The sequence below is a fragment of the Glossina fuscipes genome, unplaced genomic scaffold, assembly GCF_014805625.2.
Source record: "Glossina fuscipes isolate IAEA_lab_2018 unplaced genomic scaffold, Yale_Gfus_2 0, whole genome shotgun sequence".
Taxonomy (NCBI): Eukaryota; Metazoa; Arthropoda; class Insecta; order Diptera; family Glossinidae; genus Glossina; species Glossina fuscipes.
The window spans coordinates 38,223,519-38,233,754 of NW_023998414.1; the positions used below are offsets into that span (position 1 = coordinate 38,223,519).

Sequence of the window (10,236 nt, forward strand, 5' to 3'; positions counted from 1 at the left end):
TTATCGGCAAACAATTACAAACATATAAGTATATAGAAGAACTTTGCAACAAATTGTAACAACTGCAGGCATTAATTAGGGACATTGTTTTTATCTAAGGCCTTTTTATATATACATTAGTCTCATAAAAGCAGTACCTTAGCCTTTAATAAATAAATTACATAATCATAAGCTAAAATTTCCACAATTTCTTCATTTCTTTCTTTTTTTTTTTATTTTTTTTTATTCTTTATTTTAATTTTTGTTTTTAATTTAGAAATTGTAATATATGATGAAATGAAAATTGTAAACAAATCAATTATATATACACTTATTAAAAATTTAATTTTAATTTCTAAAATCATAATTATTATCAATAAATTGTTATCATTATGAAAAACAAAAAAAAAAAAACGAAAAAAAGCAAAACAAATTTTAATCGGAATTCAGAAAGAAATTTAAATATTTCTCGTTTATCCAAATCGTAGTAAGATCCATGAGATGTAATTACGAATAATCGAAACAGCCAGAAGAGATATTCATTTAAATTTTTTTAAAAAGTTTTTTAAAAACGTTTGCTCTCCTTGGAAGCTCGTGTAATACCTGCTAATAGCGGTTTTATATTATTCGCGGTAATGTTAATTCCGTAGAATACGCATAAACAGCAAGAAATTTTTGTGGGTGTTGTTGATGAAAACGTAATAGCACATGACTCAATAAGGTCGTACGATGACATATAGATATAGGATGACTGCAGCCAAAACCATATGATTTTTAAAAAGAGCCAACTGTCAAACAAAATGTGGAAAAATTACATAGCATTCCGACCATTCATTTTCATCAGTTACAAAGGTTTTAGCGACGCTATACACGAAACTCAGAATTTTTTATCCATTACTTTACAAAAACACAAACATATGGATTCGTCAATAGTGTTCAAATCTATACATCATCCGACCAATTTGTTAAGTGATGTGTTGATTACGTAGAAGTCATAGTTTTATGATTTGAAAATGCATTTCTCTCACTTTCGGAAGCAATGATGTGCTGAATACATTAATTTTTTTTTTTTTATACCTTACAGCATTTGCAGTACAAAACGCATATTAAGTTTATGCGAAAGATGTGACATACACCCTTTTCCTATTATACCGATCGAATTAGAATCACTTTCCGGAAATCGTGAATTCAGTGTCTGCCCATCTGTCTATCTTATCTTCTTACGTTCAAGCCGCAGAGCGCCTTTTTTTGGTATATGTTAATCCAATTTGATGCACCGACATCCTTTGGCCTAAGAACAAACACTTTTAAATACTGCTCGGATCGGACCGCCTCCCTATTAGGGGTTTATTTTGAATAACTGTAAGATAGAGCAGGATATTAATGGGTTTATTTTTGTATTTGTTTTTTAAATGAAAACGGGAAAACATACCGCTACCACTTATTGAATATTTTATTATTCTTTCGTGTCTCCTTTTCACGTGAAAAGCTGCAGAAAAAACAAATAAGTAAATTATAATCGCTACGTGACGAGTCTTTCATACCCATACCAATGCAGCCAATCAATTCCTGTATATGGTATTACAACGTACGTGTAATCATTCTTACAATCGTTCGCGTTGTAGAAAGCCTTTAAAATATATTTCCACACGCTTTAGATTAATACCAGCAATGGATTGGAAATTATAAAATTTGACTTAAAATGAACGTAGTTGCAGCCTGATTAGATCTACTTTCGCATTAGATACGATTAATTCAGCGTCGTATATTAATTTTTACGGTTATAAAAGCGTGGCGGACGAAATCGAATTCAGTATCTTAAGCTGATCAAGAGTATACGCCGAAGACTAGTGTTCATCTTTTAAGGTTTTTATATTTGCTGAAAGGCTGTGGTTTGCGTCTTTGCTTAATTACATTTAACTATGAAATAAAACAGGTAAACGTATTATATTCGGCTGCGGCACAATCTCGCATACCCGCCACCATTAATATCTTTAGCATCCCAAGCTGTTATTTATGGTTATAAAAAAGTGAATGGGATTCTTTACTGAAGTAAAAGGTATTGTTACAAAAAAATTACGAAATTACGTCGTTGTGTCCATCATATTTATTTTAGAATAACGCATTTTTAAGCAGATAAGATAGCTTGTGATAAATTGTTAAAAAAAAAAGAAGAAAATTTAATCGTCAATAACTTTGTAAGCAGTGAGCAAAAGCACCAAATATTTTTGCTTAGAGGAACGGAGCACTTTACTGTGGGCGTGCACTCTAACCAATTTTCCCCGTTGTGTGTAAGGTATGTGCAGAAACTTTCAATGTTTTACGGCAGATTTTATGTCGATAGCTTTATTTTTGCGAAGAAGAAGAGAAGAATCTTTACAACAGACATTACATAGACGGACAACTGGATAGACAAACATACTTTAATCGGTTCAAGAGTATATATCTATATATATTTTGATTCAAAAGTATATATATATATATATATATATATATATATATATATATATATATGTATATACTTTATAGAGTTTCTGAGGCTTCCTTCTGTGATGGGTATAAAAGAACATTCCAATATAAAATCAACCAAACCTTATACTATGATTACATAAGCGAAAAACTAAATTACTGTTCATATCACGGAGTGTTTGTGAATAATTGTTGAAATGTGCATAAATTGCATTATAGAAAATGTCAGATCACAGTCTAGATTTTGCTATGTATCAGAGAGAGAGCCAAAAGCTAGCAGAAAAAAAACTAATTTCATTACTAAGTCAAGATAGCATTGCCACCAAAATATTCTCCTTACACCATTTTCGTATAGCTAAGATATGAAATTATTTCTAAAAAAAATTACAAATCAAAAAATTCACTGCAGATGCTTCCATATATAGGCATATAGTGAAAGGGTGTAAGAACTACTTTAGAAATATCTAACGTTATAATCATATAACGGACGTTAGGACACAACAATCACAGATCCTTGAAATCGCAATGGAATAAATTCTTTCTAAAAGCTTTTAATCGATCCTTTGTTGTTGTTTTTTCTTGTAATTATAATAATTTATAATTTACGTATAAGGGGAATAATTCGCCTGATGATAATGCTTTGAAATTGAATTTTTCTTATGACTGGAATTTACTTTTCCTTATAAAAACAAATATACAAATTATGCCTCATACGCTAGACTTAAGCTAAAAATTTGATAAGCTTTTTAGCGTCTCTAATGAAAATTTACTTATATTCCTAATACATCTCTATCCTTCAGGCAAGAGTATAACAACTTTCTTTAAAAAGTTATATGCATACATCCGATTAACACTTCTATAGTATAACGAGGCATAGCAATAATGAGTCATTAACTTTATGTCATTAAACAATTATGATTCAAAACAAGTAGGAAAACTATATTCAGTCTTGATCGAATCTTTTATAACGATTACCGTCATCTTAGAAAAGACAAAAAGAGAATAAAAGAACTAAATTTTCATTCTCCCCAATATTGGGTGAGGGCGCGTTTGATTATTTCTATTTGCAAAATAAAAGCTTTTGTCGCATAGGCGTGCGGGCGTTGTAGGTGTGTCCTTGGAAGAGTTTAAGTCACTTTCGAATTTTTTTTTGCGAATTCGTAGACGATATCTTGCCTTTCGCTAAAGGGAGAATGTCTACCATAGGTACTGCACAGCTACGCAGATGAACAAATGAATAGCTCAATGAACGGACATGTTTCGGCGCATTCCAAATTTGAAATTGGCCAAGAATTTTTATACTTTATGAGGTTCACATTCATTTTTGCGAACGGGGGGAATTTTTCCAACAGGCATTACACGGACGGACAATCGAATAGACGGACATGCCAAAGGCTATTAAAAATATAAACTTAAAAACAAGAAATATAAATCGGATCTGCTATTGTTACCCTCTTTTTCGACCGAAAGTTCAAAAATCGACAACGAAGATTATGGCGTCCGCACTTTGAGACTTAGATGGTATAATATCAATAAATTGTCTTAAAAAGGGCCAAAGGAGCGATCAACTTTGAATATTGCAAAACATGGTTAATGCATTTAAATGTTGAAATTTCCAAGGAAGACTGTGATCCTACGAACTTATTGAGTAATGCGTTGTACATATTTTGAAAAACAAAAACGTTATAAGACGGGGTTATAATCTTTTCTCTTTGAGTTATTAAAAATGATTCCGTTTAAATGAAAATGGCGGGTAATAAAAAATGCATAACTCACCCCCGCATATCATTTCCTAATGATATAATACTGTTGTTGGTTTAAATTAGTAATTAAATGAGAAAATAATTCAATTCGTCTATGCTGCATAAGCTCGGTGTCTAGATAAAAACGATTTATCTCGTCGTATTGAATCTCTTTCTCACACGCATTGATGGCGTCACGAAATATATATAACCAATAATTTTACTCAATAAGTCAACTGCCAGTTGCCAGATTCGCTTTTGAGAAACTCATCCAATTACATCGTCATAATTCGATCATACGCTACACCAAACGATTCGCTTTCTTGAATGCAAAGAAATTTTGAATGCAGTAAATGAGTTTTCAAATATGAATTTTAAAGTACTTTTTTTATCGACTGAATGGATGCTTTGAACTTTCAAGGATATCGGGAAAACGCTTATCATCTGAATATATTGGTTTCAGTGAAATTTTTGAGCTCTTTTCCAGCGATGCGTCGAAAGAATCAAATGTCAACTAAACCCCGGCAGGAAAATTACAAGTTAAGTTCTTCTCTCTTCGTTTTTCACTTCTCTAGCGCATTAATACACAACTTCACGAAGTGTTTTTATTCATTTAAAAAGTAAGTCAGTGTAGCTTCATCGAGAAAACGATTGAATGAAAGACCATTGAGTGAACTGTTTCGAAAAGAGTCAATGCTTCTGTCAAAGAATAAAAAAAACTTGCACTAAACATCTCAATGTTAATTATGAATTCAACTATGGAATTATAAATTTTCTTCTATCATTGCTCTACCATTTCGCAATACATAAAATATTATTATATATCCCGCGAAAGCGATGCAGTCTCTAATATAAAAATCTTCGACGAAAGCGTATATGGACCAATTTAGTGAACAAGAAAGAATAGTTTTATGTTATTGTTACACTGCAATAACTTTCCGTTTATATACACTGCAGCAATCGTAATAGAAGAATATATTAAGATGCACGGTTATATGCAACACCTGGAATAACTTGAGACAGATCAACTTTTTATTATATTATAAGCTTGTCTGTCCATTTATCCATCTGAAATTTGTTGCTTTGATCCAAGGTTAAAAAACGCTATGAATAATGGTTAAGATCGGATCATTTCTTCGATCAACTCATTCTATGAATGACTGTGTTAATCCAAATAGTGCGAGGTGTTTAATGGTGGGCAATGCCACACTATATAATGTTCTTATTACTTTCCTCATACAAATTTTTTTATAATATCTTTATGGAAACGCTTTGAAAAAATGTATACGAGAGACTGATGAACATCAACGAACAATCATAAAAAAACAATTTTTTTTTTTCTTAAATTTTCTACGTACATCGCTAACTATGAACGCATGAATTAAGTAATTTTTTTTTTTTTTTTTTTTTGCCTTCATATTTGCACATAAGATGGAGTCTCTCGTGTTCGATATGCTTTACAAAAGTCCCTTTGATGTTGTTGAGTGCATTTTTAATTCATTTAACTACAATTTTTTTTTGTCTTTTTTCACACACGTAACTATAGGTTTAATAATTTTATTTCCTGTCATCTATTTTTCTAGACGGTTGCAGCAGTGGTGGCACCGCTTACCGCTTAAATAGTCCTAATTGTATAAGCCTTTATATGCACACGTTGAAGAACTTCCGATTCGAATTTCTGAGTGATGATGAAGTTGAATGACACATTTAACGTCCTTCGGCGGTTGGTTTAAAAAATAACAAAAAAAAAAAAAAAAAAATTTAAAAAATATTTTATTGAAACGTATTTTTCTGTTTTTTGTAAATTTTTTAAATTAGAAGAATTTTTTTCGTGCCCCTTATAAGCAAATAAAAAACTGACTCCGTAATACCCAACACTGTTCAAGAATATTTAATCAAATTTTATATTAATTGAATAAAACACAAATGCGAAATTTTCAAAAAGTATTTCTATTTTTTGCTTTTTATACCAGTCATCGAAGGATGCAGGCATAGTCATCGCGTCAAAACGTTTGCACCGCCCAAGAGGAAGCTTCGTAGACGATATAAAACATATGTGCACTTGGTCAGCAGCAAACTCTGAATCGATTAAGGCATGTCCGTCTGTCCGTCTGTCCACCAATGTAATGTCTGTTGTAAACATTCCTCTGACGGCAAAAATTAAGCTATCGTCGTCAAAATTGACAGCAACGTTAGAAGTACTTGCATGCAGGCTGATAATGAAAATGAAGGACATACCTACAGTGCTCGAAGGACATACCTACAGTGTCACGTAAACTAAGAACACCTCTGCTGTTCGAAAGTAATAAAAAATTTGATTTTTTGCTCATTACTCATAAACTTGCGGCAGATAAATCTAGAAACAGTTGAACGTGCGTTCCTTGGACGCCGCTGTATGTCAAAAATGGGACACACGTCTATTCAATATTATAATGTATCAAGATTGAATTTTGTTTTTAAAAAAATTTAAAAAAGCACAGAAGCAAGTTTCAAGAGCGCTTCTTGACTCGTGTCAGCTTCGGAATGCATCTAAGCACGTCTGTCAGCTAATATCTATGATAAACATTTTCCCGTTCGCAGAAATGAAGCTAACGCTTACTTGCAAAATAATTTGTAAATGATGGAAACTTTTCAATGAACACGCCTAAAACGCCCACTTGCCTTCGGGTTTTTTATTTGTTATTCATAAAGCACATCACATACATCATATAAATTTTTGCTTTGATTCTGAAAATAAAAAAAAAAAAATTCTGTCGCTCCTATTCGATATTGTCGAGTATAAAAATTTAGTTTTTTTTTCCTTTTTTTTAAGTCTTTTTTAGGATAAAAGATTCGGTCACGACTGAATGTAATTTTCTTATTAGTTTTTTTTTTTTTTTTTTTTTTTTGTTTTTTTAAAAATTTTTTAAAAAAAAAAAAAAAACAAAACACTAAATAAATTTTTATATAAATATGTTTTGTAAGCAGGAAACAGTTGCTATTTGTCATCTTAGGTGAAAGAAAAAAAAAAAAAAAACAAACAAAGACAAAGACTATTTTATAAGCGAATAATGCACTTATAAGGAGGATACTATAATAAAGGAATTTCTCTTACTTGACTTCTGTACTCATGAACTGATTTTCTTTTGACTTTAAATTCTTAAGAAATTTAACCTAAAAATCGCAATGACGAAGAAAAAAAATATATCAATAATTAATCTTTTAATTGAAGGGATATTTTGTGTTTAATTTTTTGTGTTTTATTTTTCTAATTTTAATATCAAGTATTCGCCAAAGGGCAAAATAGCTAACCGAAAATCACTGTATTATGCATGTACGTAATACTACTACTTAGAAATCAGTACAAAGTATTTTTGATTCAATTGAATGGTATCCGTACATATAAATACATGTTGTAAGACTCGTTATATATAAATCATAATTACGCACGAGACAAAAAAAGAAGAAGAAGAAGAAGAAGAAGAAGAAAGGCAAATGAAGAAAATTCTTGGAAACACAATTTAATTGCCAAATTATGGTAAATAAGTCAAGAATAGAAAAAAATGATAGAAAACGAATTTTGATGATATTATAAAAAAAAAAAAAAAACAAGAAAAAGAAAAATAAATAAATAAAAAAAAGTGATCGTGAGTTTCGGAGTGAAACTCAATCGCCTTTCGTATTGAAACTATCTCTGTAATGCCAGTGTACGATCGACGACGAAAGAGAGCCTATGCAAATATATATTTTTTTTAAAAATCGATATGAGAAGGTCGTTAGATTCCAGATTAGATTGATAGGGATTTACGATGAAAAATGTTTACCTATGCGAACCACTTTTACGCGTGTATTAGAAAAATAAGTTGTTCAGCCTTTGGAACCTTTACGTTCTAACGCCTCTCGCTCACCTTATGGTCGAATAAATTTAATAATTATTTTCTTTTAATTTTTTTTTTTTTAATTTTTTTCTTGACAATGACAAATATTTTTCTTTCGATAAGATGATAAAATATTTAGCGAAATCTTTGACAAGAAAATCTTCAAGGCCAATTGAATGTGCACTCGCTTAATTCAATTTAAAATATTTAACAAAACAGAAATAAAAATATTAAGAATCAACAAGAAATTTATATACGTTTTTGGTCGATACTTAAGTATATATCAAGCGATTCTATATGTAAAACATTAAGTCGTTTTGTTTTTTCTTAATTTTATCACTTTAATGGGTCGTTTGTATTTTGTTTAATTAAAATTTTTTATACAACTCCGGCATATATTCACTCAAATTGCAATTTCATGTAATATTGATGTGTTTATGCGCAAAGTTTATTTGTGTGAAAACCAAATCAGAATTAGATGAAGTAGACGTACAGAAATTTCCGATATATGAACAGATAGATACATATAACAAAATACCACCTATGTACATATATATAGCTTCCTAATCATTGTGAGAGTACGAGGTAGCTTCGACTTAGGTATCTATCCTTCAATCATTTGAAAGCCTAATAAAACTACTCACCTAATTTTATATATACACGCATACCACATGGATTATGACGGAACGTTGACCGATTCAGTCACGACACTCGGCATAGTGGCACACTAGACGACACTGAACAAGTAATATTCAGTTGCCGAAGATGTAAGACATATGATCGCCCTAGATGCGGCTACCACGGAACGTTTAGGGAAATGCCCTGACAATGCGGAAGCCAGAAGCACCTGAAGTGAACAATTTTGTGACAAAGGTACGATATGTATTACATCAGTTGTACAGACAGCGGGCGAAACAAAGGGGAAGTGGAAGCCAGTAGGATAGTTCAGTAAGATCCACACTGACTGCACTCAGCCTCGGCGAAGTAATATCTAACAGAGGTCCCACATGCATGCTAGTAGAAGAAGTGAATGTGTGGTGATAGTGCAGATGATGAACCTGACTTGCTACTGATACGGGCCAGTAGTATCTTAGGAAGATTTCTATCTCGAGTTACTATAGCAAGAAAAAAAGACAAACATACACACACACATCTACACACACATTGTGGCAGAACGCTACCTTTCAGTGACCTTATGATATTAAGATATGCCATCGCAGGATCATTTTTGCATTGCCTGAAGAAGGATCCTAATAAATCGGTGATCCAAAGTAAGTTGCAGATGTGCATATACGTATATCTTATTATCAACAATAAATGCAATTAGCACGTCCTCTGAAGGTTTAGAAAGCAAAAAATACCATTTTAGAGACCTAATATATGAAACTCATATACTCATGGTTGTAATGTGTATGGAAAGTAAGTTGTTAAGTAAGTAATGTGATTTAGTTCGGAATTGAAATCTGAAGAGGTTTGATTATATTCACTTGTTCAGCCAAAATTCTGCCGCCCCTCTCTTTCTCCCCTTCTCCTCCGCCCATACCCTTTCGTCACTCATTCCCTCTTTCTCTTTTTTTCTCTCTCTCTTTCTCTCTCTCTCTCTCTCTTTCTTTGTTTCTTTCCTTCTTTCTTTCCTTCTTTCTTTTTTCTTTGTTTCTCTCTCTCTCGCTTTCTCGCTCTCTCTATTTCTTAATCCTTATCCAATAAAGAAGTCTCGATTAATTTGCAAATATCAAAATTTATTACCCTATAAAGTATACAGTTATTACTGCAGACTCAACCCATTATATACAGACACATGAGTTTTAGCAATACCGAGTATTCCGTATGAAATAAGTGTTGACTAAAGCAGGGAAACAGTTTCATTTCTTCTTGCTGAACAACAATAATAGTAATGTATGAATAAATTCCATAATAATTACGTCCGCATTTGTTATTTGATTTCTAATGTCGAGTTATTTCGTTAAACTGACTTACGTATAGTAATAACATTGTTAACCTCTTTGGATTTTTTTTTTTGTTGTTGTTGTTTATTTTTTATTGTTAATTAGTTATTATTGGGTAATGGGTTATGTTCATAAACACTACTCTCTACTGCCACTTTCATATTCGGCCATCTAATATTTAAGTACTTGCCATAAGAAGTGACAGCTGTGACGCTAAATGACAATTAATTTATATTTAAAGAT

At 31.6% G+C, this 10,236-nt stretch overlaps 1 long non-coding RNA gene across 3 annotated transcripts; it reads right to left on the bottom strand.

Annotated features, from left to right (window-relative positions):
* Nucleotides 1–433: 433 nt before the first annotated feature.
* LOC119641070 lies at nt 434–4,906 on the bottom strand. Of its 3 annotated transcripts, XR_005247787.1 has the most exons (5): nt 4,574–4,906; nt 4,225–4,512; nt 1,524–1,899; nt 1,412–1,468; nt 434–1,339 (listed from the first exon to the last, which is right to left on the bottom strand). It is a non-coding gene; the product is annotated as an uncharacterized LOC119641070 (long non-coding RNA). The 3 variants fall into 3 exon arrangements; XR_005247788.1 differs by having other exon boundaries at nt 1,530–1,899; nt 4,225–4,906; XR_005247786.1 differs by having other exon boundaries at nt 4,225–4,906.
* Nucleotides 4,907–10,236: the final 5,330 nt, after the last annotated feature.